The sequence below is a fragment of the Acanthochromis polyacanthus genome, chromosome 15, assembly GCF_021347895.1.
Source record: "Acanthochromis polyacanthus isolate Apoly-LR-REF ecotype Palm Island chromosome 15, KAUST_Apoly_ChrSc, whole genome shotgun sequence".
Classification (NCBI taxonomy): Eukaryota; Metazoa; Chordata; class Actinopteri; family Pomacentridae; genus Acanthochromis; species Acanthochromis polyacanthus.
Window position 1 is genome coordinate 6248646 of NC_067127.1, and position 23297 is coordinate 6271942.

The 23297-nt window shown below is 41.0% G+C and overlaps 1 protein-coding gene across 4 annotated transcripts in view; it reads left to right on the top strand.

Annotated features, from left to right (window-relative positions):
• The window catches only part of chrm3a (cholinergic receptor, muscarinic 3a), an 81194-nt gene that overhangs the window by 2145 nt on the left and 55752 nt on the right, over positions 1–23297 (top strand). The window lies entirely within an intron of this gene.

A 23297-nucleotide genomic window follows, 5' to 3' on the forward strand; every position in this document is an offset into this window, starting at 1 on the left:
CGAGCACAGACTGACAGAGACAGTGGTGTGTGATCATTTAAAGAAGAAAAAAAACAGCAGTCATGTTGTGAAATAGCGGAAGAATGCCGAATCAACACACGGCGAAATAAATGATGCATGATGCAGACAAAGGCATCAGGATAACAGTATAACCCCACGGCTGCTGTGTACACTCGCTGGCACCACTGGGCTACTTTTAGAGCAGGCAATAGGAGACAGTGATGGGTATTTTACAGGAGTCAGCTGGCCAAACAGACGGGCTAACTCCCCCATTGGGTTTCATTAGAGCTCGTCTTGATGTTATGGCCTGTTTAATCCACTTTCACAGCCATGCAGACCACAACAGAACAAAGCACGGTGGCTATCTTTAGACGGCACACGGGCATAAAATTTTCCATCTCAGTTTGATTATTAAAACAATAACACAAATTCCCTGCAGTTGGCCTTTAAATGTCTCAGCTGAAGGAGGCTCTCTGTGCAAAGTTTGCAGTGCCGGTAATCTCCACAATGATGGGAGAGGTGTTTTCAGGCTCCGGCTAGAAGGCCGTCAATCAGTGTCTCCTCAATTAGCTTGTCCATAAACAGCTGTGTTTATGCAGCCTCGCTCTCCTTCTCGTATCTCCCCTCGTCGCTCCAGTAAGTAGACACCCTGCCAGAGGGTGTGATTACAGTAAAGCCTTATGAGGTGAGCATTTTGAATATTTGTCTTTCTCTCCTTTCTCTTGGACAGCCGCTGTTGTTGTCCCACGTTCACGGAGCCTGCTTTGTTTCAGAGACGCGCACGGCGCTGCTGGGAAGACACAAACTTCAGCGCAGTTTGACATCTTTTTAAGTAGAAGTATATTTTATGACTGTTGCAATACACACAAGGTGGTTGGATCGCAAATATGTCGGCTGCTACTGCAAACAGCATGGTATTGACTTAGCCTTTTCATTCATTTGGTGCCCTGTGGATACAATTGAGTTTTTTATAGCAAACAAAACACCTGTTAAACCGCCCCTCATCACTCAGTGACCTTTACTAGTTGTCATAAGCTCAACTCGGGCCATGCCTTATTGGTGGCAATAAGTCGCTCACTTCAGGCCTGTTAACAGTGTTGGTGCGTGTTTACCTTAGGATATTATGCATGTTCGGCACACAACAATCGGCACACAAATCAAGAGAATGCAAGTGAGTTATAGTTCAAAGGTCAGGAGTGGAGGTCAGCAATATCATGCACAGAGATTAACACGAGTCTTTTAGGTGCATCAGCTTTGCATATTTGATATTCTGTTCTAATATATTCTGTAAATGCTGCCCAGAAACAACCCACAGTGCTGCTACAAAAACCAGTACTTCCATACAGTTTGCAAATGTCTAGCAAGCCCTGGTACACTCCACTGCACAAATAATCTTTGTTGTGGGTTCTTTTTTCTTTCTTTTTGCCTCATTCAGCGCTCTCTGTTGTGCTGTCTGTGTATCCCTTCCTTTCTGTGTGGATTTTTAGGCTCTCTCTTTCCATCTTCCTCCCTCTGCCATGTGTCACTGCCTCCCTCACACTGGCTCACACTCTTTACTTCTGCTCTCTTGAACCTCACTTGAAGGATTTCGGATTCATGCTTAATATATGACTGCTCTCTTATGTCTGCATTCTGTCTGTTCTTAGCAAATAAGTCGATAGCAAGATATTATCCGGCTTTTTTCTTTTCTCGTGGAGGTCCAGAGGGATGGATTCAAGGTAATAGAGCTGTACTGTGGACTTTGTGAGTCAGAAAAATAGACGAGGAACAGGAGAGAGTTATGAAGCACTCCTATGAAAGAGCAAATCTGCATCAGCTCCTGGTACAAGAAGGGAAAAACTACGACGATGATGGATGTTTGACTTGAACCAGCTCCTTCAATATTCAGCCATATGTTCCTTTGTTCCGATTAATATTTCCGTCATTGATGGCTTGTTTATTATTCTGAGTTAATGTAGTTTCAAACAGTATTGATTACACTAAAGATTGCTCCATAAATGCTTTCTTTTCCTCGCTATGGCACACTGATGCATAAAAAAAAATCCACAGTAGCGTTGCAGCATTGAAATTTATCTAAAACTGACATATTTCTGACAAGAATGTGCTCCTCATAAACATTTTGAAGAAAAATGAGCTGAATGTTTAATATTAAACTGTGTGCAGAGATTGGCGGCTGCAGTCTGAAGTGTTAATAAGAAAGCAAATACCCTCTGTTGACACATTTGTATGAGCTTCAGTGTTGTAATAATCCTGAAATTAGCTGGTAAAAGTCGTGACTGGATGCCTGTGAGTTTGTGACTGTGGATGAAGGGAGACTGCAAGTGGGAAAGAAGAAAGAAAGGCACCGATCTGAAAAAAACCCAAAACACTTCAGCTCCCTGGAAGAAAAAGCAGCTCCTACAAAACAAAATTCAAAGAGAAGCATTTAAAGTACGATAGCAGAAGGATGCCACGACACTGTGCATTTCTGTTCCTTTCTAAACAGTGTCTTGATGTTTTAAAAGTAAGGCTTTCTTTGGAAATTACTCCTTTCTGCTTTCCGCTTTGCTGAATTCTCCAAAGACCACGCCTATTTAAACTCTTCTGACAATGCACCGCTCAAAGAAGACATATCCCACTTTGTACACAATGGGGTAAAATGCTCAAAATGAGATGAAATGCTTGGACTCATCAAATGTATTGTCTCACAACCTGATGGCAGCTATTTCTCAACATTAAAGCAACACTATGGACCATGCAATTTGCAGTTATGGGGTTTGATTGCAAAGCCAGCGGGATATTTCACAGAATTTTTCAAACAGCAGGAATCCAAAGCGTGCCACATACTGTGGCGCAGCGTATAATGGCATGGTGGCGTTAAGGCGCTGCTGCTATACGTAGAAATGAGAGGCAAGATCACTCATGCTAGGCAACAGAAGTAACGCAGTAAAAATCATTCATAGTTTAAGATGATGATTTTGTGTAACAGATGTTGGTGTATATAAAGAATTATTATTATTTTTTTGCTATTTCATGCACATTCCAGTAAGAATGCAGAGATCACTTAATGTGTTCAGGCACACACATTTTAGGGATTAGTAAGGATATATTTTTTTATTATCCGTGTTAGATGATGCCAGATAAATCCTATTTTATAATCTCTTTTATGAATCTCTTGGTTTGAAACTAAATTGAAAGTGTCTGAAGCCAAATCATGAGAACATACAGTTAGATCAGATGCTGCTGCACGATTAGCTTCTTGTCAAAATGAATTCCTCAGAATTTATCAATAAAAATAAAAAAAGCACCCTTTAGGATCCTGCCATGAAATATTTGGCACATTACAACTGAAAAAACATTTTCTTTGTTGTTTGTTTCTGCTTCACTCCCTCTCGCCTTTGCAATTTAGCTCATCATGCATGTATCAAGTGAAGCAAATGGTACAGCAGGTATTCAGCTTGAATGCGTATCCTAACGAAATCACATTTTTGGGATTTGTAATGGTCCATCTCCAAATCATGTCAGAGGTTGGAGTGAAGGGAAGATCTCTCTAAGATTAATCCTTTTACCTTTGCAGCTGCCTGCCTACTTCATTTCGCACATCTTTGTGGTTTTTCGAGGGTGAGCAAACCATATGAGATGAAAGTTTTTTGTGTGGTGACATGTAGCCCTTGAACTGAAATCATCTCATACTTTAATGCATCATCTCTGTCTGCTTCTGCTGCTTTAGATCCATGAAATACAGACCTTTTGTTCCACGCTTTCATTTAACACCTGTTACACAATTCTAATAGGGTGAGTGATCTTGTTCCAACTCACAACTCATCAGAAGCTACTTGAAGAGCAGCATGTGGCACAACAGAGACAGAGAACAGTGATGATCACAGCTCTCGATGTCGATGAAGGCCACAGTTAAAGATAATTTCACAATGCCACAGAGTTTTAAAAAGATGATCGGGGGCTTTTTCAAGGGGATTTGGAGTTGCTGATTGGCCGCTGTGCCGACCTGTTGGAGCTAATATCTATGCTGAGCTGCTGCCAGCTGTGTTTTTGATAAGATTTGGCCTGAGCTTCTGCGCAAAACAGCAGCGTGTCTATAAGCTAATCGCACAGCGAGTTCTGTTGTTTAAAATCCTGCACCCCTGTTTTCAGCTCAAAGTCTGATGTGTTGTTGTGGTAGTAGTGTCAGTTTGCATAGATATCCCAATACAAGAGGATCTGATATTGTTCTAAGCCTTTAAACAAATTTCCTGCCTTTTTAATGTCCTTTTAGATGTCTTTATGACCCGCATATCTCCAAGTGGAAAGCCCATTCACTACTACTTGAACCTATTGGTACTGCTTATGAAGCTCTTCAGGAAAACATCTGCTTTTATTCCCACCCCCTAACAGTATCATTAAGAATTTGAACAGATGCTGCTGTAATACTTTGGAGATCAAATATTGATCTTTAAAGTTACTGTAGTCAGTTGTTTACACAGCTGGTTTTCATCACATCAATCCACCTGATTAATCCACCTTAGCGAGCTTTGTTTGCACTCCCAGAACTCTCAGTGATGCTTGAAAGTTGCCTCCGGTGTAGCTTCAAGCCTGCATCAGTATCATAGCCCTCCAGAGTTTCTAACAAAACGTCAAAGTTGGAATGACATGCTCTTGGTAAAGTCAAACGAACAGCCCTGCTTGAGATTCCAATTTCTTAATTATTCCCCTGAGGCAGGTGTAAGAGTTTCAATTTGCGCTGTTCTTCAGAGGAGTTCAACCCAGCACCTGTGTCTTATTTTTCCTCTTCCCTCAGTTTGACTGACATCTCAGAAAGAAACGACGAGTTGTAGAACTTGTACCAGGCTCGGGCAAGATGTACAGCGAGCCCTCTGGTGAAACTCTGTAGCGGAAAATTATCCAAGCCAACAAGTCTCTTGGCCTCCAGGCGAACGACATTTACATGAGTCTAAAGCAACAAAAAGGGGGTGGAAATGATTTTACTCCAATTTGTTCTCTTGTCAGTGAAAGAAGTGTTTGGTTGAATGCTTTTTTTATTTTATGCTTCATTGTGGGGTGCTCTTGTTGGACAGGTTGAAAGCTGTGATCAAAATTAGACAAGAGGGACACAGATGTGTGCTGTTCCTTTGTGGATTTGAAGTGTTTGTTAATAGAAGCAAGCGAACAACTGATTACAAGGGAGAGAGTAAACGAAACACTCTTAGTCTATTAACCAAATTGAAACAAATTGAAAATGGGGTTAACAGCTCTTTACTGCTTTTCTGCAGAAGCGTATATATTAAACAGAAGTATTCTACAAATTATAGTGCTGTTACACTGATGAAATACAAGTGTGCGTGTATATATATATATATATATATATATATATATATATATATATATTTTTTTTTTTTTTTACCCTCTTCTGGTTAGCCGGCAGCTGCTTGTCAGTCTGGATCTTGAAATCCCACTGGATCTTAAATCTAATCTGCTGTTCTCTGCCACTTTCAGTCGTGCTGTGTCCTACTGGGACTCGGGGACTTCCAACTCATACTCGTCACAGATGTTCCCGTACACAATCTCTGCCAGTTGGTTGTGCCTCTCAGTGTACGTTGCTTCAGCTTGCATCTGACACCCTGTGAGCTGGGTTTGCCTCAGGGGCATCTTTACACAGCCTGGACCTTGGGTCCTGTCTGCTGTGGTAGACCCCTGCCTCTGTGGATCTGGTGCTTAAGGCCTGTTGTTGCGCTGCCATGATCAGAGCCTCTGTGCTGTCCTTCAGACCGGCCTTTACTAGCCACTGGTAGGATTTCTTCATGTCTGACATTCCCTCTATCCGCCCATGATACATCCCACGGAGAAGCCGGGCTTCACAATAACTTTTCCTTCCTGCTCATCACCCTCTGTCTTCTGCTGAGAGACTTGTCTAGCACTTCTTCCCCGGGGGCCTTCTTCTTCTTTACGTATTCATGGATTCCCCTTGTTTGATCCCGGATAGTGGCTCTGACACTAACTAATCCTCGCCCTCCCTCTTTTCATTCCGCAGCTCAACATGAATCTCAGGATGGTGGACTTTGGGTGGAACCCTCTTTGCATCGTGAGGAGATTTCGTGTTTTGACTTCGGTCCAGCATGCGGTATATAGAAGGGAGAAAAGCAGACATGCAAGCGATACGAGTTCCTGAGTATCCCACAGATAAATGGGAACCACAATGAGGATGTAAGAGGACCAGTCATTGTCAAATACCTCTGGAGGGTAACACAAGTGCTGGGAAAAACAGCCTCCAAAAGGCCACAAGATAAATCTGGGAAAAAGAAGAAAAACAAAGTGTTTAGCCACAAGTTTATAGTGATATTCTGTAAATTCTTTCTATTTAATGACCTAGTAACTCATTTTTAGCAGTCAACTGTTATTTAAATGGAACCATCTGATAAGTTCAGAGCAGGGATCGACTGATATGGGTTATCCAGGGCCGATATCAATGCAGCCGTTGTACATTACATTTAATGTTTTAGCAGCAAATGACAGAAAACGTATTATTGATAACTAAGCTTCTTGATTATTAAGGATGAGTATGACTGAATATGTAAAATAGAAATAGGAATGATTAAATTAAGACACTCTCCTCTGTTTATGTGGGATCAACTGCGATTGACCAGTTTGTTTTCTGGAGCTACATCTGTTCTTTTGTTTTCTTAATTTTTTGTTCTATCAATTTTATTGCTCACTGAGGTCCATATCTGAAAGCATACTAATTATCGTCTTCAGACTCTGAATCTGTGGCTGCCTTCCAACTTAGCTGCCAATTGTTAGCATAGCCTTAGCTAATTTCCTGGTTTGTGGCAATAGCTGGGTTTTTTTTTTTCAGGTTTTTGAGACCATAGAGTGAGGAAAGACAGAGAGACCTAGCTGCATCAGACCTAAAGTAGCACACTTAAGTCATCAATAACCTCTCAATAATTTACAGATACCGATAATCAGCAGAAATGGCAAATATCGGCCACGATAATCAGCCAGGTCAATAATTGGCCTGTCCCTAGCTTAGAGGTAAAATCTTTATTTGATGAAACTGATAACTCAGAAAAATCTGGGACACAACACACTTCCCCAAGTACTGCTCTTTTTAAGGGATCACCAGCTAAAGGTGTTTTAATATTTAACAATGCATGTATAATAAATTCTGTAAGCTTTTCTTGAGCTCTTCTCGTGTTTTCCCATACCTGAGAAGTAGCTGGTGACTAACTACCAGACAAATTAAGTGACTGCAGTATTTCCCTCCTAAATGTAATGAAGTTTGAATGAATATAAAATGAAAATGTACAGCTGTTTTCCTCCACTGTGAATAATTTACTGTGATTCTCAGCCCTCCATTGCACCTGGGTCTCAAGCTCCAACACATGAAATGAGCATCAGCTGAGCGGCGTGTCGTGTGATTTCCAACCCGCAACAGTTCAATGAAGGTAATGAGAATCAAAGCTTTAACATCAGCTTGTGCCACCACCGGTAAAAGTGCAGCAAGTTTCAATTTCACTTGAGCCTCTGGAGTCGTCTCTCCCTGTCTGGATCAGGCAATGCCAGCTTTTTCCCCTTGCTGGTGTTTTCACTCCACCATGTTTTGTGGATGCAGCGGCATAAACCTTTAATGCCTCCCCAGGGATTACACCCACTTAGCAAAGTGATAATAATCTCGAGCTCATCACAGGAATGTGTGTAACTTGGCCCGACATGAAAGCTTTTGTTGCAGAAGTGCAATGACATGAGTGACTGGACTGGGTTTTAGAATCAGTCGTATGTTTTGTGTTTGTCCTTATCAGCCGTGTAAACCCTCTGGCAACATCCGACACAAGCCTTATCAGACGGCTTTGTGGAAGAGAAGTTGTAGAGGTGTTTTTGTAGCCTTCGGTCCAATTTCAAATTAGTGTAGAACAAGCTCGACAGATTCTGAGGTATTACAAAAATGGGGAGATGTGATGGAGCAGACAGCCAGAGAACATTAACTTCAGTGGTGTCTTTACGATGATGAGCAGGCCAGAAACAGGAGAGGATGGATAGAATTGCCTGGCATGTCTCCACACAAAAGTTTTTGGCAGGGTAACGTTGGTAGAAAAAAAAAGGAAACTGTTTGTTGGCTTGGTACCCTCAGTGTTTCTTTGAAATGTAATCATAACCCAGACTGGACATATTTATTGCATATACAGGCTGGATATACACTGCGGTTGCAGTGCTTATTATTTATCAATATTTAGTCAGCTAGAAATTCAATGTAAACATGAAAATACAATGGTTAAATCAGCTTGATTTATAAGCCAGGATTCTTGGCAATGGTTCAGTTTGAACCTCTTCAAATGAACGTGGCAAACAAGGAAGACGAAGGACACTATGGGCTCTTGTTTTGGAGCAGCAGAAAGGCTGGCAGAGGCACAAAGCAAAGCGTCATTTTAGTTTTGGTTTTGGAATTTTGCTGCTTCAAACAAACCTGCTTGCACTGAGCAGGAGGAAGGAGCATGCAGCTGATGTTGTTTTCTATAGTTTAGCAAATTTGCATGAAATCGAGTCCGCACTTCCTCCTATTCAGACCAAATTTTATTCTGGAACTAATTTAAATTCACCTGAAACTACATTTTAATTAAATTACTCCGACAGAAAGTGATAGCATTTTTGAATGCGTGAGGGAATACCTCCAAAAACATGGTCTCCAAATGAAATAAGAACTGATTTAAATGCAGTAATCTCATGTGTGAGCCATTAAACAGTTACAACATAGACATATGAAGAAACAAAACTACATAAGTTAAACCTATCAGGTGTACAATTTGACAGATTTAAACTGATATTTAAAGTTTTCCACATTATTTTTGTACATGAGCTAAGGGCAAAGTACTTAATTTTGCAGGTATTTGATCATTCTAATAGTATTTTCTAGTAGTTTTAACCTGTTAAAGACAGTGAGGAGATCACGACATTTATTACCAATCACCCTGATGTGGACGTGAATATTTGGACCAAATTTAATGGAACTCCGTTCTGTAATTGTCGGAAAATTTCACATTAAACACATCCACACTGAGTTCAGGGTGGTGCTTAAATAGTTGCTGATATCATCAAAAGTTAGAGGGAGTCATCCTCTGGGGAAACCGAATGTTTGTACGGGGTCATTCCATCTCAAAACATCAAATTTTCAGAACAAATTTTGCGTGACCATCTCTGATTTGCCTAAAAAGTTATAAAAGAGTAAAGAGTATCAGATATTTGTATTTTAAGATTTCTGTGAAAGTTTTGATGTCGATTTATCAAATACTTTTTGTGGTCATTAAAAAAAGCCCTCTGACCCACTTTCAACAAGTTTTTTTTAAAATGAAATGCTAAAATGCTTCTCCAAATATAACTAATTAGTTGTTTTCTTACCATTCACAGTTTATAATAAAAAAAAAACAAGTCGAAGGTGGTTGACCAGAATGCCTCTGATGATATGAGTTGGAATAACCCAAATGCATGACATTCAGTCCAGTAGTTGTTGAGTTGTAGTCTTTAGTCTTGATTTTAGATTTAGCCTTGATCAGACTGGTGGACTTCATGCCATCCATACTTTTATGTTGAGCTACTGAGATGAATTGCCTGCACACAAGAACCATATGTTTATCCATTGTTTAGTTTCTCTACAAACAAAAGCTTTTTCCTTCAGAACAATTTCTTAAACACTATAATTACATAAAAGTTGACACGTTGTAATTTTATTTAAACTTCCAAGCAGCCACTGAGATCCAGGAAATGCAGTAAGTACCGGCAAACAGTGGGAGTGTGATAACAGAAGGCTCTGAGTTAGTATTGCTCCACCTCTTCTCTCTCACACACTTGTGTTCACAGTGTTACTTCGTTAAAAAGGCTACATGTTGCCGATGACCCTGAGTAAACCCCTGAAGTTTTCTCTCAGGCTGTGCCACCTCCTTTTCCCTTCCTTGCCGTTCATGTTTATTTAACCAGTCTTTTTTAAAGCCAGATTAATCTCACTAAAGCTCTTTAAATTAATCTCATTTTCAACAGAGGCACGAAGGGGCAGTTACAGTTTGTAGTCATCTGCCTCATTTTCCTCAAGCTCCTATCATTACATCAGTCACATCCTGCTTAATCCTTCACTGGTGAGAACCACCAGGGGAGGGGAATAACCCTGTGACCTCTTTGCTGCCTCTCTGTTTATTATTTGTACATTGGATATCAGGATCTGAGGTGATATAATAAGCTAACAATGATTGACTGCTCTTTGGAGAGCAAGTGAAACTCGGTCTGAGTCATTTCCTTACTTTGGTAATGACTCCTTTTATTGTTTCTCAGCTTTGGCAGCATGTTAAAGCCCAGCACTTTGCTCTCCATATATCATAATCAGGATGTGGCAGAGGTTATTTACGTTGCTCACAGTCCAGTTTTTGGGCTCCTTCTTAATTCCATGCTTCGTTTCCAAGCACTATCCTGTGCTAATGGGAAGAAAGTTTGTCACATTACTGCCAAATCTGTGTGCTTTAATTGCTAGTGGCTTGGTGGAGTTGGAGCTTGGGCCGCTTGGCTGTTGCTTGAAATGCTTTGTCAGTGAACAGTAACATTAACAAGGCAGGAATACTGATGAGAGCGAGAGACTCCAGACATCTGAAATTCCTCAACTCATATGTTTTGACTCTTTTCAGGCTTTGCAGCGCCTGGTGTCTAAACCAAGATTAATTGTCTGCCTGTTGAATATGTCTAAGAGTAGCTGAAGGGTGGAATGAGAAATGTGTCAGAATGCTTGAATCGGAGTTGTGTTCTTCTCTGGTTTTCTGATCAGAACAAATCAGCAAGACAGATGTTTCAGATGCAGCTGTTTACTGGATATTTTGGCTGTGCTTCCCTGCAATTTTAAGAGGATATGCTGATTTAAACCTTGCAGAAACCTGTCAACCTGCAACTCACTTGTTTGTTTGTTCATAGCGTGTTGAACCATCCTCTTGAACCCCTAACATGTGACCAGACTTTGGAAATGATCCCTAAGCAGCACAAACTAAATAATTTTAGAGCATTTCTGCAGAATAGAAATGTTTGCAAGTGCTGTTTCTCCCTAAAATGCCCAAACCAAACCAATACTTTTCCTGGGTATTTCAGAGACTGGGAGCTTAAATTAGAATCCCTTTGTCTCTTTGTGAAATGGTTCAAAGAGCCATAAAAAACGGCGCAGATGTTTTCATCCAGACGTTGTTCCGCCGGAGCTGCAGTCACTTTTCTTTGTTTTACAGACCAAATTCGAAAACATCGCTGTTGCCAAAGCATAAACATTTTCAGCGTAGTTATCCAAGTTTGTTATCGTGACTTCCCCACCATTCAGAGCCGCGACAATTTAATACCTCAAAGAAAATAATTACTGTGTTTCTGTCGCTGTTAACATGTTGTTTTCATTCTTGCAGAAACAGTATGAGCGAATGTGCAAGCATGAAAAGAAATTTTAATTATTTCATATTGTTACTGAATCACTGGTTTGAAAGTGTGTCCATATTGGGAGATTTTTTTGGAGGGATTTTTAGCTAAATTCCTCCTCTTGTTACTGTATTCTGTTATGACTTGTTCAGTCTTTGGAGGGCCGGTTGTCTGAGAGAAAATCAATTTCTTTACAGTAACATAATTTTGAAGGCTGCAGGGGAATGAAATGAGAAATCCCTTGTCCTCTTAACATGCATTGAATCTATTTACTCCTGGAGCTGGGGCATCCTTTTCCTGTGTTTTTTTTTTGTGTGTGAAAAATCTAGTCTAGTGCAACAGCATTCACTTTTTCTTCTACTTACCTGGCTTGCACACTTTGTATTGATTAACTTTTAGCCTTCCTCACGCACAGACAATATCCCTCAGTGCCATTAACGGAGCCTCGTCGTCGTGATTGTACGGGCGTGTTCACGTTCAATGCAGCCATCAGTCAGTGGAAGTGACAGGATGTGGCCCAACCTAACACGACGCTTGTCTGAACAGCGAGGTCATTCGATCTCTGCTGGCACCTCATCCATCAGACTGACATATGCAGATAGTTTGCTGTACATCCATAAGACCTCTAGACGTCTGGCTGCTGCTCAAAAGTCCGGTCTGTATACAGCAATCCATTTTAAACCTCACATCTCTGAAGAGATTGAAACATCTGTTGATATGCTCTTCTCATTTTATTTTGCAGCTATCACTATTTACATGAAGCTTTTTGATTCACAGGTGCATATGGAGAAAACAAGTCTGTGTACACTGGAGATTTACAAGCTTCCAGCATCCCATATTACCTTTACCTAATTTAATATCTCACACATACACTTCCTCTGGGTCATGACAAAGATCGACAGGAAAAAAGTAGGAGGAATGAATGATACAACATTTGCGAACTTGAACAACACGCTCGCTGAAATAAAAAGTGGAGAAGCGAGACTCTAATCTGTGATGCTCTGCTGAATTTACAGCCTTGAGGTGATCCGTGGACACTTGAGATTAAGAATTTTGTACACGCACATGTGTCAACCTTAAGAAAGAGAGAAAAAGGAAAAAAAAGCTTTCAAATTATAGCTACGCTGCGACTTCTGAACCAGAGAAAATAGTCTGATGTGTCAGACACAAACTGTCCCAAAGCACATCATCAGTAAAACCAGCAGTGTGTCTCTTAATGGAATATGCATGTACAACACATTCTGCAGTTGTGCAGTTTTCTCTGTATTAATCCCAAGCTGGAGAAATATTTTTGACAGTCTATCAAAATTTCATGATGTCCTCTGCAGCATCAAGCACCCGGCAGACTCGACAGAATCTTAACTTTTTTACACTTATGCTATATTTTATACTGCTGAACGTACACTGAGCAGCCACAACATTAAAACCACCTGAATAATATTGTGTGGTTCACTTTCATATTGCCAAAATAACTCTGATGCATCAAGGCCAGAAGACACCAAAATGAAAGCAGCAGATCCTTTAAGTAAAGCAGAATTAGGGCATCTGTAGATCTGGTGTTTGCCTTCCTGCTGCTATGATCACGTTCACATGGAAATGACAACCCCAATATCCACATGATGTAAAAGAAAATATGTGAAATAGAAGCAGAAGTGATTAAATTAGGACGCTCTCCTCTGTTTTTGTGGGATTGACTGAGATTGATCTATTACGTCTGCTGTTGTTCTTTATTTTCTTACTTTTCTACTGTTCTATCACTAAGGTCCATATCTCAAAGCATTATTAATCATTGTTTCAAGGTAATCTGTGGCTGCCTTCTAAGTTAGCTGGTGGCCATTAGCGTAGCCTTAGAAACAGTGAGAGAAGCTAATTTCCTGGTTTGTGGCATCAGCTTGTGTTTCTTGTTAGGTTTTTGTAGTTTCTACTTTAGAGACATTTGAGACCACAAAGTGACGACAGAAAGAGAGAGGTGGTGGCATCAGACAGTACAGATATTCTGAATAATAATGATAATCTGATAATTGTTTTTTTATCCCTACTTCTGACGCCTTTCTATGAGCCAGCTTGAATGTTTTCAGCAGTTTGTGTTCCCATAGCTCTTCTGTAGGCTTTACATTGTCCTTCCTTGTGCAACATTCGGTAGGAACAAACCGCTACATGCTGAAAACATCCCATAAGACCTGTCGTTTTGGTGATGCTCTGATCCTGTCATCTGTCCATTTGGTTATTGTGAAGATCAAAGCGCCTCTGATCTTCATGCTTGTCCATTTTTCCTGCTTCCAACTCATCAACTTCAAGACCTGACCCTTCACTTGCTGCCTAATGTATCCCAACCCTTCATAGGTGCTATTGTAATGAAACAATCACTGTTCGTCGTGTCCCCTGTCCAGTGGCTTTAATGCTGTGGCTGATGGTCGTATGGTGAAGCTGAAACATACCAAGATCTCAAGTGACTGGCCTGAATGAGAAGAAAATGGAAAATTCCTTTAACCGCAGGCTGAGCAAGCAATACATCACAATTAACATGAGTGATTATAAGCGGTGAAGTTTCACATTCTTGAGAAGTAGGTTAAATAAAAAAATCTTTACATTGAAACAGAGCTTTGGAACATCCTGTGTTTTTTTCAAGCCAGTGCTGCTTTTAAATTCCTCCACACGGGCGTCTGAATAGCTCTTAATAGCTGAAAAAATGTCCTGGTTGGCGCTGGATAAATGTGTGTGTGTGTGTAAATCCATTTTGCTCCATCACCGGCTCACTATTTGCTTACACTGGGCATAATGAATCATTAATTCATCACTGTCACTCGCAGCCCTCAGTCACTCGGAGCAGAATTAACTCTTGATCCGGCAGAGCAGAGAAGGAACAAAGAAGTGCAGGAGCGTGAGCCTCTGTGTTTTTATTTGGCTCTAAAACGGCGAATGCGTTTATGTGCTGAGTTAATAGGGCCTCGACGCCGCTCTCGCTGATGCATGTTGCTTTGATTGCGTTTTGCATCTCTATGATTTCATTGTCTCTCACTGTTCCCCAACCTCCTGTTCATCTAAGCTGCAGGTATTTTCAGACCTGAGTGATCTTCTGTTCTGCGGTGGGTGATAGAGCGTTGACGTAGGCGTTAATTGTTTTTTCATTTTATTTATTTGTTTTGGCAGCTCGGATGTAGAACTGTCGTCGGGTTACAGTGGAATCGCTGGTATAGGAAACACAAGCAAGAACTTAACTAAAAGTGTGTCTCTGATGATGGAGAGTGTGTTTTAATGAGTCCGGATTGTTATCCTGAAATAGTAATTCCCAGTTGAAATCAGTGTAGTTATGGTGGGAAAATTAGCATGTTCCTCAACATCATTACCTCTTGACTGGATAATAAATTGTGGCCCACAGATAAGGTCACTGGCATCCCACTGGACAATGAGACAGCTGCAAAATGAAATACGTCAGAGCCTGAAAGACATACTATGATTTAGTTGTGCACTGAAATAATCTGTTCAGCCCACTGCTGATGTTTAAAACTCATTCCACAGAAAGTGCACGATTTCTGAGTATGACTGCAGTATTTAAATCAAGCCAGCAGGTAGCTTATTCCCTGATTATATTTCTAGCAGCTGCAGAGCTCAGTTCCTAAATTCCTAAATCTTCTTTACATACCTTCTAATTGATTTATCACTGTTTTAACTTAGTGTATGGCTTTGAATCCGGTGGTAGCGTTTACCTTCTGTGCTTTAGGATTACTGGAAAATTGTGTGGTTTGCAGTTCATCATTAGATATCTTCTCTTTGCACACTTTCCAACTTAAATATTGCACGTCGACTTTCAAAATCGCTGCCCAAATACAGCTCAGATCTCCCTTTCCATTATTGCTTCTTCATTTCTTCCCCCTTTCTGTTTATGACTTAGTGTTTGTGCAGCATTAAAAGGTCAAACTGGACAAATAACTTGTGAAAAAGGCAAACAAATAGCCCAGAACTGTTGTTCCCAAGGATTTCTAAAGGCAAGTTTTCATAACACTGGTAAACATATGATTCTCTTTGAGGTTATTCTTTGAAAACACAAACACTTTTTTTGCATTATGCAGGCTCAGTTATGGTTTTAAGAAGCACCCAGTGGGCCTCGCTGATGTGTGAGAAAAGACTTCACCTGCATTTTTGTTTGTGTTGAGATATAGAGTGTTCTCTGATTTAAGAGATCAAGATGACTGGATTTCATAAGTTTATTCTCCTGATATTACCGGCAACCTTTTGCCTGTATTTTTCACTTCTTCTTTTTTCTGTGCGACGAGCCCACAGGAAGCATTTCATGACTATTAGTGGGCTTGCAAGATGAAGGTAAGAAATAGCTTTTTCCTGATGGAAAAGGCCCATCTTTATTTGACAACCTAGAATATTCTTTTGTTGGTGCTGGCGCTGGGACAAAGCAGTTAAATTCCTTTGTGCATGAATAATTCTCCTTGCGCCTTTTGGGACAATGTAATATAGCCCTCTTCCTCAAAAAGCGCCGGACTAAATGGAATTGGAACGAAGCAGATTGTTTGGGAGTTAGTGTTCTCCCATTTCTGATGACCGATGGCAGAAGAGAGATGAAAGACCTGATGTAAAAAAAGCCTCCTCTCCTCTTTCCTCCCTCCTCACCTAAGCTGCAGTTCATCTTTTCAGTGTCATCAAAGAATGCAGAGAGGCGGGTGGCGGCGGTGGTGCTAGCGGGGGGTTCTGCCAGTCCTGTTCATATATGGAGCAAATAAATGCAAAAACATGCAGCCACATATTCGGCCTCTCCCTCCTGTCATCCCTTCCATCCCTCCACGTCTTCCCATTCCCCCTTTTTTTCTTTCCGCCCTGTTGCTAAGGTACAGTGTACTACATGAGGGAGGTAACAGCATCCCACGCAGTTTTGGCCGAGTGAACACGCTAAGAGCTTTGAGCTTTTGGGATTGCGAATTCTTTTATGCCACTTTTTCGTATTTGTAACAATGAAGCTAAGCAGGCTGAGGAATGTGGTGCAGAACACACCATTTCCCAAACAGGCCGCCTTTGGTCATCAAACGCAAGACTAGCCGTTTATCATGAACTTCAATGAAAAGTTTATTTGTGCACCAGTGGGATGTCGCACATTGAGAGCCACTCATCAACTGAAATTGGGTTCTTCTTTGGTCATCTTCCCGCCAGACGCAGAGCTGAGGCAATTGTTTCTGTTCTTTTTTCACTACTTCCTCCTCCCATCTTGCAGTTTAAGAGAGCAGATTTCATCTTTAAAACCTGCCCTCCTTGTTTGCGCTTGTGGTCCCGTCGGTCCTGATAGTTGCGTTTATTTTTTCGTTCCCCCTGTGCAGTTAACACCTCTGTGCCTCACGCCTCCTCTTATGCTGTCAGCTCGCACTCGGAGTATCTCTAATTGAGTCTTAGGACGGGCGGCCCGGTCTCAAACGCTCCACGAGAGATAAAAGAAATTTTGCATTTCGACATCAAAGGGGCGCCCTCACCCCATTCCACTTCCACACTCCACCAAAACACGAGATCAAATGAACATCTAAGGTCAGCGTAGCTCCGAAGGGTTAATGATGTGGAGACCGCGTTTGGATTTTTAATTCACACTCTGGGCAGATAACTACCCCCCACCAATGCGAGTCTCATCCTTCCCACTGATGACTCGTGCACTTTGCACTTTGCGAACAACCTGTTTATTTGAAGCACTTTATGTGACTACGCTGACTGTAATTTGACTTGGCTTGGCTTAGACCTGTTTTTATCTGGCACTGTCTCCTTCACCAGGATCAATAGGCTGTTAATGGCAGCAGGCGTGCAGTAGACAGCACATCTAAATTCAGCAGTGACATGAAGGATCCTGTAGTACAGAGACTTGAAGTTGGAGATAATTCGCAGTGAAGTGCCACATTCCTGAAATAATTTTCCCATTTTTTTCATCATTTCTGGCCCTCATAATGAAAAAAACACATTTCTCTGAGCGTCTGTAATAACATCCACGTCTCTTACTTCGGTATTTTGAAGTTTGCCGCTGTACCTTTATGCAGAATCTAAAGATTAATATGAAGCTTTCATATCCGGCCTTTACCAGACAAATTGTAATCCACTGACCTTGGCTGAGTGAAGTCGGCTAGATAAACAGGGAAAGTGTGTGTGTCTGAGTGCGCATGGTAGTCTGGTCTACTTCAACACAAGATTCATTAATATGGCCAATGAGTCATTTGCTGAAATGACAAAAAGATATTTATCTGACTAGCCCATTCAGCCCAAAAGTTTTATCAACGCAGCAGGTATTCCAGGGCTTCACAAAGGCTGTTTATTGCATGTAAACCTCTGCCTAGAATGCAAAGGCCTGAGAAAATTCAAAATAAACTCATGGGGAGCAAAGAAATATATGGTGTTGCTCATTAAAATGTATGTTTCTTGAGGCATTTTGTGTATTCCTAAGACCGCCTCTGGTTAAAATCAAATTTTCCACCTTGTTAACATGTTCGTATGGTGCTTTTTTCTTTTAATATGCTTGAAGACATGAGCTCAATAAGCACCTTTGAAGCTGCAGCATCCTGTCGACACTCTCAAAAATAAAGACTCAGACTTCTGGGACTTCATACATAACAATTCTTAAGAACCAGTCCTGCAAGCCTGTGTTGTGGGGCCTTCCATTCTTTTTCTTCAGAATCCATTTCGGGGTCGAACATGTGTGGCTGAATTACTCCGATATTGCAACTTGTTATTGTGTCGTGCAGACCGGTTTTACAATGTCTGAGCAGAGTCATAGGTGCTGGACGTTTAAACTACTAGAACTCCACAGATCTGCACATTCTAGAAGAAGCTGCAACTTGCATCTAAGCAATTTTAAGGCAGGACATTTTTTTTTTTTTACATAGACAACACTTTTCAAAATGTAACTTAGAGATGAGTTGTTAGGGGTTAAATCAATGACCAGAGCAGAACTTTAAACCCTGCATTGTTTACGTACAAGCATGCAATCTGCTTTTTCTTTACTTTTTTGTCTTTTGTCCTGTTGTCTACATTAAATGCAAATCACTTCAACACCATAAAGGTCACTTTAAGAGCATATGTGCTTGCATAGGCATGCATGAAACAAACTGAACAGACACTATAACACTAGTGGTGACCAAATATCCAGTGTTTCTTGACTTTTTGTCTCTTTTACACATCACACACAATTTATTCATGCTAAATTCACATATAGAGCTTCATCCATCCATCCATCCATCCATCCAATGTCTATACACCGCTTTATCCTCACTGGGGTCACGGGGGGGTGCTGGAGCCTATCCCAGCTGATTCGGGCGAAGGCAGGGGACACTCTGGACAGGTCGCCAGTCTGTCGCAGGGCAAATAAAGCTTCATATAACAGGATTTATCTTAATGTTGACAGCCTCTGACAACATTTATAACTTTGATTTAGGTGCTTCGAGGGAGTATGTTTTTAGAAATCAGTTAATCACAGCATGCACAGCAGGTTCCTTTTGAATTTTAGTGGTAGGCTGACCCTTGTGTTCACATTTGGATCAGAGATTAAACTTTAAAGAGCTTGACGATCTAACATCCGTGCAGTGTTTTTTTTTTTTAGAAGGTCGCAAAGACCCGCTCTGCCATCAATGTTGATATATCTGAAAACAAAGACTGAATGAATCTTAAATCTGTCTTAAAATTGGCTGTGACAGCGGGGATATTGTCTCCGTGTGGAACTTTAGAGAGATGGCTTTTAACAAATGTGAGAGGGCGAGAATGCTTTGCATTTGGCATGTTTTCAAGGCCTCTCTGTGTTTTCTTCTTCTTGGAAAGATTGCATAAGGATACACAGTAAATAGCAGCGCTGCAAAAGACTCTCAATATTTTGAAGTTTTGAAGCACATGCAAAACAAGTTTGTTCAAATGTGTCACTGGCAGAAAAAGCTCATGCCACTGTTCAAAGTTGTGCTTTTTGCTCTTAAAGTAACAACAACAGACTTCCATTGATTTTAAAGAGGAATTAATTCGCTGTGTAAGCCTTTAAAAGTTGCATTCCTCAGTTCATTGTTATCTGACCTCTATTTCATCCGGTCTGCTCACACTCTCTCTGTCTCATTTTCATCTTTACCCCTCATCTCTTTCCTTCCTTTACGACCTCATGGGCTTTATAGTGGCTGCCTCCCTTCCATCTGTTTCCCAATCAATTTGTTCTCATTTCCTGCCAATTGGTCCACCTCCATGGGCTAAGGCTCATTTAACAGCAAGCGTCACATGTTGAGATCATCAGCTGTAGTTATGGTGATCAGACCGTGAACCTCTCGGCGGTTATTTGTTAGAAGTTGTGGATGTAACCCTTTACAAGATCACTGTGTGTGTGTGTGTGTGTGTGTGTGTGTGTGTGTGTGTGTGTGTGCGTGTGTGTGTGTGTGTGCGTGTGTGTGTGAGTAAGCGGCATTGTTTCAGCAGATGGCTCACAATTTTACTCATTTTAACAGCGTGAAAGTTTAATGAAGAAAACATTGTGCCTGTGGGCAGGTTGCTGTCAAAGCGGTTTATTGATCTAGAAACCTTGTTTTGTTAGCGTGATGCACAAATACACAATTTGTCTGATATGCCAAGCGCAGACAACCGACGGAGCAGTTTTAAGTGCAGAATCGCGTGTGAAACAAACCGTCCTCCCAGGACAGTGAATACGACTCTTCATTACTTTATTGCCACTTTCCTCAACACTGTTTAACTGCTATCATCTTCATGCTTTTGTTTGAGTCCGACACAAACGTGGCGCCTCGGTAATCTCTTTAAACAGTAATGTCGCACCCATGCAGTATTTATAACTCACATTTCTCTGCTGTCCTTAAGAAACGCCCGCCTAGAATTCATGTGGTTCTCCTACGAAACAGAAGGCTTACCGACAAAATCCTCGCTGTCCTCACTGTGGTGTCAGGCAGAATCCCCCCCCCCATAAATTCTTAAAGCAAGTTTTTACTTTCAAGGTGGTGACTGAGTGTTGATCAGAAGAAAGAAGAGCAGCCCTACTGGTTAGCCATCTGCACACATATTACCTCTCCTATTTTACATGATAAGATAGTGAGGAAAAGCATGTGGAATGCTGGCAGTCCAGACGCTCCGATTAAGGTCTTATTATTTCGGTTGAGCTGTTTCAGGCCGCTTTGATTGCCTGCAAATGAGTTTCCCGGTTGATATGCATAAACCAATTATTAGAATATCCCTGTCTACCTTTGTGGTTGTGAAAGCTCTTTCAGCAGAGGTGTGATTTCAGTGTGCTGTCTCAGCTTTACAGTTTTACTCAAGTACATTATTACATGTTTAAAAAAATGTGCAAATATTAAAGTTTTGCGCCAAAAATGTGTTCATTTTAGCCGTATTGTCTGCTAGATGCTGTAACACGACTTGTGTGAGAGCACTGCTTCCGCTCTTGCAAACTGGGAGAATCTTAATGAAGTTTAATCACACTGTATCATACACAATACAGAGCCGTTGTGTCTGTCTGCCGCTCATGAAGTAGCCAGTGTTATCAGTGGAAGCAGATGGAGAGCGTCCAAGTGAGAGGCTCAGTCTGGCTCCATGTATGTCATAAGTAAGAGGATGACCTTGGCTGAATCTCTACAGTTCAACCATCAGAAACACACTTTCTGTCCTTTTCATTGCTGTCTCTCTCCCTGTACGTGTCGATGCTTTTTCCTCTCCCTCACATATGCACACTCAAGCTGCCGTGCTCCTACACATTCCTGTATGCAGAGTTACAGCTGGAGACAATATACACTCCTCCGTGCTATCACTTCATCAAAAAAAAAGCCATTTGTAAGACACTGACTGAGGCGCAGAGGCTCTCGCAAAGTCCTTACAAATAGGTGATTAGATACTGAGTCATTTTGTAGCATTTACAGCAGCCGGGATGAAGTATGTGCTGCAAGGTTAAGATGCTGCTCGATAGTTAATATCAGAAGCAGCCTCAGTCAACATTCTTCCCCTTTGCCTGAGCTTTCAGCGAAGTTTGAGACCCATTTTTATCACACCCCAGCAGAACTCGCAGCTCCTAAATCAACCAGACGCTGGGTATTTGACTCGTATGACATAAATCCCAAGGCACGTTAATCAGCGGCAGTTTTTTTTAGGGTCTTTGTAGATCCCTTTTCTGTACTCACAAGGTAGGATAAACAGTCGTTGAAAGGTGATAGCAATGGATTTTCGGCCAATAAATTTGAAGAGCTTTGCTAGTAGATTTATACTGTAACCGAGCTGGGTGAGATACGCAGCTCCGTTTAAGGAGGAAGAGAGATGGAGGACTGTGAGTGAAAGTGTCATGAGATTTGCACTAGTTTTGTGTTTAATCTGCACAATGCGGTCTATCACGCTGTAAGCTGTTGCCGCTGTGGTTTCTGTGAGTGCTACAGTGGCCGTGTGCTGCAATTGTCAATTCCCACTGTTGGCTTAAGGAGGATGTGGACTCATGCAGTACGTGCCTCCTTTAATACACATGCAGTGCACAGGTGGTTCTCTTCAAATGGCACCAGCAAGTCTTAATGTTACATAATGCACAGAGTTATGTCAGCTCTTTGGAGGCTCGTGCTTAGGCTAATTTTGGAGCTGCTTGCTAAATGGAAACAAGCCATTATGAGATCAGTTGTTGTAGATTTACATCCAGTAACTGTTATGTAGATTACAGACATCTGACATTAGCTTGCTATCGATTGTTTGGTCAGAGACAAAATAATAATAAAACACTGTTTAAACTTAATATATACACATATTAATGGAATTGAGAAGTGTACTATATTGTTTCTTCTCTAAAACTTGAGTTTTTTGTTCCTGTTCACACAGCTGTTTATGCCTATGCTACAGCAACAGAAAAGACCAAAGTGTGGCATTGTGTTCTAGGGTTGTCCGACTATCTCATTCTTGTGAACACCATATCTCTTGAACACCTGTTGAAATTGTTTTCTAATTTGGCTTAAACCTCACTTGGACTCAAGGATGAATTGGTTAAAGTTTGGTGATCAAATGCCAAGCTCATTGTGCCTTTTTTGGCCATAACTCAAAAATGTATTTACCAACCATGGTAAAAACTTCAAACAAATGTCTCATAAGATACAATGAATAAGTGATGATGATTTATTTTTAAAGGTAAAGCCTGGACAAACATGGATGTAAACTGCAACTTGACTGCAGTGTTGTAATTTTAGTTCTTATGAATTTGTGTGTCTTTACTAATACATTTCTACGGGTTTAATGGTACAATAGTGTTGAATACCAGTATTTTTAGACCAGCTGTTGGTTCCTAAGAACTTAGAATAGAGTTTATGCCCAAACTTATCAAATTATTTGCAAATTGCTGATGCAAAACTATTTAAATTCCCAGTAAATCAACCATACAGCATTTTGTATGTGCAGGTATAGATCTGTTGCTGATGAGCGGTGTTCTTTTTCTGCTCCCATTGTTCCAAATGTTTCTGTATTGGTGCATATTAGAGCATGTAACAAAAGATCGCTGATTAAACATGAGTTTCTTTTCCTCACAGTCGCATTTTGAAAAGAGCACTTCACAGTTTTTTTGTGCCCTCAGAATAAGCCAGTGTGTGACTGAGTACTCGCGCTTATATAATTACTTGACCTTTTATCTGTTACTTTAAAGGAGTGCCCTTCACATGTACTTTATGACACGTTTCTGTTACAGATTGGTAATGAGCTATTGTACATTCACATTCTCTATCTGGATAATTACCATTTTATATTATTGTGGAGGGGGAAAAAACCCTTCATTCGCAGGGTATTTCATGCAAATTGAGACTCAGATCAAGTCTTGTTACAGATTTAAAATGGAAACTTGAAAATGGTAATTGTCTCGTTCAGTCCTCTTTATGCCTCACTTGAGAACGCCCCTGCAGACTCAGCTAAACTGTGGAGCAGTGGGGCCAAGCGAGGTCGGT